At 43.0% G+C, this 7,500-nt stretch overlaps 1 protein-coding gene across 2 annotated transcripts in view; it reads left to right on the top strand.

The window, feature by feature from the left end:
- Positions 1-7,500, top strand: part of SLC12A2 (solute carrier family 12 member 2) — a 2,115,502-nt gene that overhangs the window by 1,853,613 nt on the left and 254,389 nt on the right. The window lies entirely within an intron of this gene.

Here is a 7,500-nt window from a genome sequence, read left to right on the forward strand (position 1 = left end):
ATGTGTGTGTGTGTATGTATATATATATATATATATATATATTTGTGTGTATATATGTATATATATATCTATATATATATATATATATATATATATATATATATATATATATATATATATATATATATATATATATATATATATATATATATAGATAGATAGATATAGATATGTATATATGGTTTACCTCCATAATGCTGAAGGCCTCAATGGCAAACCTTCACAAAACCTTGAACACCAATATTCCGAACCGCAAAATCTTGCCCCCTTTTTGGCCCATGTTAGCACTTGTATGTAGGTGTGGTATGGTTGGAAATTTCAAATTTAGATGTTTTGTCGGATTTCTGAGGTTTTGGTGGTACGGGTTTTGCGGAAATTGTTTGGCGTTGTGCACATTTGCCATTGTGGCCGTCTTCATTTTGAAGGTAAACATATATATATATATATATATATATATATATATATATATGTCCTTCCATCTTCAACCCCTTTTTCCCATTTTGCTCATGGGGTTGGGGTGTCACTTCAGTAGTGAAAAGCTTGAGCCATGGTTTACACCTCTGGGTTTCTAGCCCTGCCGTGTTAGTTCATTCATACTACTCACACACTCACCTATGGCCAATTTAGAGAGTGCAGTTCAACTTCTGCATATCTTTGGATTGTGGGAGGAAACCAGAGCACCCAGAAGAAACCCACATGACCGAAGGGAGGGCATGCAGACTCCGTATATAATGTGCGTGTGTGTGTTTTTCTGTATATATAATATATATATATGTGTGTGTGTGTGTGTGTGTGTGTGTGTGAAATAAGTGAATAAACCTTGGTGTGTGCTTGCCTATTGTCTTTTGGTCCTTTAACGTTTAATTATCAAAAAGACATATGGGCTAATGAAACAGTGGTCTGTGCTCGCTTTCTGTTTTTGCATGTGCTTGCATCTTGCTCTCTTATTTCGGATAGATAACTCATATGTTACATAGTTTCACCTTGGTCGTGCACTTTTAGCTTACTTTTTAATATCCTAATGAGACTTGAGGGCTGTTAAGGTTTCATTTTGCTCATTTTTTAACCACGTGCACTTGTGTTGTTAGACATTTACTTACTCTATTTCTGCATCTTTCTAAACCAATCCCTCTCACTGACTCTCTACTCAACTTTCACTCCTTCTGTAGCATCCTTTGCTACTCTAGCATTGCAGTCCTATCCCTGCTTGCGGTTTACTGTGCTCTACTTAACCCCATCCTTTCCTCCCTCTCTAATCTCCTGCCCTGCTCCTATAACCTGCCCGCTGAACTACTTTTTTGCCTACCTCCATCTAATGTATCTAACTCTTCACTTTTTCTAGGCTGATGCTGTTGTACTGACCAAATTGTGAGGAAGTCTCCACTACCCATTTTAACTGTACCCAAGCCTAACTTTGCTTCCAGCATATGTCAAATTAATGTACATTATACTCTGTAATTTTGTCTTTAATACCGCACCTTCATTGTCATTGAGCTGAATGTAAGCACACTACCAACCTGACCCCCCCCCCAGCTATACCCATTTTCTCAGTGTTTTTTGTCCACTCTGTTGTAACATGCAGTCCCTCATTGCATGTCCAACTGCTGTTCTTTCTCCTTTACCTCCAGTCTACCTTTCTCTCCTCTAATTATTGTAATCTCTCCAGCCCCACCTTCTCCTCTCACTCGACTCCCTCCCTCCTCCTTTTTTTCATGTTAATGCATTACAGACTTTTATTCTCAGTCTTCCAGACATCCCCTCCTTTTTGAATAGTCTTTAACACTCCTCTTTTCTACATCATTGAAATTACCCCCTGTATTTTTACTGTGTCTCTTGTTTTTTTTTTCTTTTTCTCTCTAATTTTTTCATTACCCTCCTGTTTTTTTTTCCTACATTGTAGCTATTGCTAAATCAGGGAAACTTTTCCTTTACATAAAAACACAACATAGTTGCAACTTCCCCTGCATACAATACTTACAGTTTCACTGAATTGTTTTTTTTTTTCCAGCTAGTCCTGACCTGTGCCAGCCCGCTACATTCACCCACACAACACTCGGGCTCACACAGCTCCCTTACCCTACCCCCTCTCCCACCTACCCCTGCATGCACTACTCTTATACTGTATCCCATTTGACTACACTCCAGTCCCCACCCAACTTCCTCCTAACCCCTCCAATTGACACCAACATTAATCAACTTTACCATATTTTAGACCTTCACACAGTCCCCTCCCCCATCTCACCACTGCATATTCAGATAATCTCTCTGCAGCCTGGTTATTCACCTTTATGTGCTGCAATGTTTCTTTCAAGCCTGAATTATTCTAGCAGCTTCCTTCCTATCTCCTTCTCAAACCCATTCTTGCCCTCAACTCCTATGCTACTTCATATGAATGCTCCCTCTCATACATGCACCTCTGCAACTTTAACCTACCACCAAACAAATCATTCTGCCCACCTACTCATACAGAGTAACCTCATCTATTTTTCATTTTTTACATACTGTCCTGCTTAAACCCAAGATATTCCAGCTACCCAGAGTTACTCTTAAATCATAACCAAAAACCTACCCCCAATACTGTTGACATAACTCTCTCAAATTACTCATCTTAAACTGTCAGGTGACATCCATCCCAACTGTGGACCAAGCCACAATTCTTCGCTCTCTCTGCCCATCCCCTCAAACCCCCTAAACCTCACCCCCAGTAATACCTCACAGATCCCTCCATCCTCTTCCACCAAAAACCTATCCATGAACATCCATCCAAAGCATTATGAACAAAATCTCCCCATTTCATTCCTGGATCTCCCAACACACTCCTAACATTCTCACCCTCTCTGTAATTTGGCTGAAGCCACACGTATCTGACTTTGAATTTCTTCCCCCAGGCTTATAACATCTTCCAGCAAGATAGACTTATGAAAAAAGGTGGTGGTGTTGCAATTCTGTACTCCACCCTATATCTATTACTGTTCCCAACTTTCACCCAGATGAAGTATTCATTGTCACTTGTAAACTGAATAATCACAAGAAACTAGTAATTGCTTCCATTTGCATCCCCCCAGAAAACAACATCCCTTCTGTATAGCTCTTTCTCTCCTGGCTCTCCCAGACTTATCTCATACAAAACGGTTGTCTTGGGTGAAGTAAACACTGATTGGTATGTCCTTAATACTGATTCCCCTAACACCTCCATAAACATCTGTGGTTTCTCTCAGCTAATCTCTGCCCCTACTTGTCTAAACACACCAACTCAGGCTCCACAATTGACTGGGTCCTTACCTCAGTCCTAACTCCTATCACAACCCCCCTGACACCCTAAGTGACCATACTACCTTCATACTTCGACACTCACCCCAACTACATAAAACCCATCAAAATTAAGACTGACGTAAGCTCTGAAACTTTAACCAAGACACTTTCAACCACTCTTTCTCTATAATTAACTGGTCCCTTCCTCTGTGACAACACCTTTTTAGACGCACTTAACTCCCTGCCCCCCAGCTGGAAAATAAGAGTCAAAAGCCATTTTTCCCCTGGTTAACACAAATCAGCCATTCACTAATGAATGAGAGAGAGAGAGTGCATGGACAAAATGGAAAGAAACAAAACTTCCAACAATCTACAAAACTATCTTGAGCTTCGCTTAATGAAAAAAGGTTACTCTGGACAATAACAATTATTGCCAGAAAGCACTACATAATCCTCACTCTAACCCCCCAAAATTCTGGCAATCCGTAAACAAGTTACTGCATCCTGGAAACCTCTCCTCACCCAACCCGTGCCCAAACAGCTCTCACTGATACTGCTACCTTTCTTAATACCTTCTTCATTGACTCCACTCGCAATATAACTAAAGATGACACCATTACCTATCTCACCTCACCTCCATCGACCCACCTCCCCTTCTCTCTTAAACTCATCCCCACAGCTTACATCAAGTCACTTCTCAGTAAACTTACAACATGTTCTCCTTCACCTCGTAACCTTCCACCCCAGTTCCTAAAACTTGCTGTCAGTACTATCATCTAGCTCATCTCCATCCTAATCAATAGGTCAATCAGGGAAAACATTGTACCTGAAATCTGGAAAATATCCTATGTCATACCCTCACATAAAGGTGTCAACTCAACTGACCCCTTAATTTCAGGCTTATTGCCATACTATCCCCCCTATCATAAATTCTTGAAAAATGTATACATAAACAGCTGCTTGATTACCTACTCCTAGAAAATCTTTTTACCCCTACACAGCATGGATTCCACCCAAAACTTAGTACAGCTACTTCCCTCATGTCTTTCAATAATACTATCACAAAATGTCATGACAACAACAAGCTAATCTCCTGTCTGTTTCTAGACCTTTCCAAAGCCTTCACCACTGTTTCCCACCAACAAATTCTAACAAAACTAACTACCCTCAATCTCTCCAACTCTGCTGTTTCTTGGTTGTCCAGCTATCTCTCTAACAGATACCAGTCAGTTAAATGGCAATTGAACTTCTCTGCATTCTTACTTGTATAAACTGGGGTACCCAGAGGCTCCGTACTAGGGCCCCTTTTATTCAATATATTTACTAATGACCTATTCTGTTCTTGTTCACTCTCCTCTGTCATACAGTACACTGTCACTGATCATCTTCTCTGACAATGTCACTCAGCTTTGCACCCTCACCAACAGTCTCTCCACTCTGTTGAAAAATATTTAACTTCCAATCAACTGCTACTTAACCCAAACAAAGCTAAACTTCTGATGTTATGTTGTCCTGTCTTGCCTTCATTCTTGCTTGTCATTTAATTTGGAGACTTCTCCTCCTCCTTATCCTTTCCATTATTTTAGTTTAAAAACAAAAAAAAACAACTTCTGTCTTGCTTTTCACTTTTATAGTAGTCTAAAATTACTGTTCTGTTATTTTTTGACAGTTAAGATGTCTAAAGAATCTGTTAAGGAGCAGAATCAATCTGGGTTTAAAAAGTGCAATACTTGCACCCAGAAAATGTCTATAATGGACGGAAGCACAAGTTGTGTCTGCTGTCTAGGAGCAGTCCATCTCCAAACCTCTGGCTCCATTTGCCATAGTTTCAGTGCAAGGGTCTTACAGGAGAGAAAAAATAAGCTCATTTTGAGGGATTTGTTGAAAGATGAAGAAGGTAATCGGACCTCAAAACTGGATAAGTCAAAAAGGCGGCTTCGTCGGCTCCTGTGTCTGAGCCATCAAGCAGTTTCAAAGATACAGCATCCTCAGAACCATTGCAGAGCTGAAAAAAGAGTTGGTCACCATCTTTGGAGCCTGCTCATTTGGTGCCGCAATCTCCTTTGTTAGTCTGTGGCAGGGAGCCACAAATCGTCAAGCCATTCCTCTCAATCCTCCAGATTATTGGACGATGACGTGGAGTGGGTCGGGAAGAGATTGCTCTGGACCCGGGCCCTACCAGAAATTCTCTTGAGCCCAGCCCATCGGATTGTGGAGCCGACAACTGTGCCTCCGATACCGTCGATTCCTCCTCCGACTCTGACGAGTTCGGAGCCAGAGAATATGGAAGTCATTGCGCTGGAACCAACAGAACCAGTAATCACTCCTGATATCTCTGCTCCGATGTCTGCTCCTATCTCATCGATGTTGTCTTCCATCAGGGGATCTGGGGGGTCGCCACTCCCTGGTCGGCTCCGGGGGGGGGGGGGTTGAGTCTGATCCTTGTTGGAACTGGCTCTTCCACTCAGAGGTTCAGCTCTGGTGAGTTCAGCTCCCACATCAGCCTCGGAGCCACCCTCCTCAGTGCCAGAGAGATCTCCCGGCCCCTCGGGACCGGAGTCTGTTTCGGCCCAGGATCATGGTGCCTTTGAGGTGATGCAGTGTGTGCTCTCCACGGAGTCTGCTCACCTTAGGCTCCAGCCTCTCTTCCCCTAAAAGGGCCAGTGTCCACCTCTTCTTCATCCCTCCATCACCCCCAGAGTAGAGAGTCAGTGCCCCAGGAAAACCAAATGGGGGGAACCTCCTCTTCTGATACCTCCCTGGAACCCCCCCCCCCCGAGGAGGTCCCTCGGAAGAGACCGTGTAACAGGAAGCACATGGACATCCCTGAGTCTGTCACTTCTGATACTGACTTGGAGGACTCAGAAGGGTCCCCACAGGCGCCCTCTGAGGATGTCTCCTTTTCAGACATCCTAGAGATCCTTAAGCAGAGGGGCGGCTGGAAGTCCCTCTCCCCTTCTGAAGATGAGTCTGTATATCTGGAGGCATTTGGCTCTTGCCCCTCCACCTTTTGATCCTCTCCTGGGTGTAGTGAGTCAGAAGGTGTGGGACTCTCCACAATCAGTGGACCCTGTTTCACGGAGGCCAAATAAATTTATTATGGCCCCAGAGGACGGACAGTATTTAACTAAGGGAGTTCCAGCAGATGCGATGGTGGCTGCGGCTACAAAGGAGTTAGCTGAAACTTCTGCATCTGTCCACCCACCGAACAAGGAGCGTCTCGCAAGATGGACGGGTACGGGAAGAGTACTTTCTCTTCAGCGGCCTTTACCTGGTGGTCGCTGAATTATTTGTCACATTTCACCCGACATCAGAGGGATCTCCTTGCTCCATACTGGTCTCATCAGATTTGGTTTCCCTTCCTTTGGCCCCACCTTAGGAGGATCTATGGATCCTGGACCCAGTGCCAGATCTTCAGACACATCAGTCAGGAACGCTCCATCCTGCCCTTCAGAGCCTCAAGCTGACAGCTTGGTTTCTCCTCTTCCAATCTTAGCCAGGCTTTCAGAATTATCCCCTGCAGTACTCCACATTTTGGTCTCCTCGCGCACAAAGACAACTAGGAAACTTTACACAAGCAAATGGAGAAGGTTCTCTTGTAGGGCAGACAAAAAACACCTAGATCCCTATACCTGCAATTTTGGAATTCCTGACAGAAATTTTTAATCAAGGAGCAGCAGCGGCCACTATTCGAGTTCATCTAGCCGCTATATCCAATTATCATGTGGGGGGAACTCTGATCCAGTGTAATGTCCCACAAGTTATGCAAGGCCTTCCTCAGGGGTACATTCCTGTTAAGACCTCCTGTAAGAGAACCTCCTTCCCCATGGGATCTAAATTTAGTATTATCAACTTTGATTCTTCCCCCCCTTGAACCAGCATCCTCTTCGCAAAAATTTTTATCCTGGAAAACTCTCTAACAGCAGTTACCTCAGCTAAGAGGGTTTCAGAGTTACAGGCTTTATCCATCGTCCTCCCTATTTGGTCTTCCACAAAGAGTTTCCCTCAGAACAAATCCTTCCTTCTTGATAAAAGTTTGTTTTGAAGCAAATTTAAACCAATCTATAAAATTGCTTGTGTTTTTTTTTCCTAACTGTAGCAACTGGATGTACATAGACAACTGCATTTTTATTTACATAGGATGAAAGATTTCAGAAAATCAGATCAATTGTTTGTGTCCTATTCAGAAACGAAAAAAGGCCGGGCAGTCTCAGAAGATACTTTGTCTAAATGGCTTACTGAGACTAT

The sequence above is a fragment of the Protopterus annectens genome, chromosome 2.part0 (genome assembly GCF_019279795.1).
Source record: "Protopterus annectens isolate FY-2018-M chromosome 2.part0, PAN1.0, whole genome shotgun sequence".
Classification (NCBI taxonomy): Eukaryota; Metazoa; Chordata; order Ceratodontiformes; family Protopteridae; genus Protopterus; species Protopterus annectens.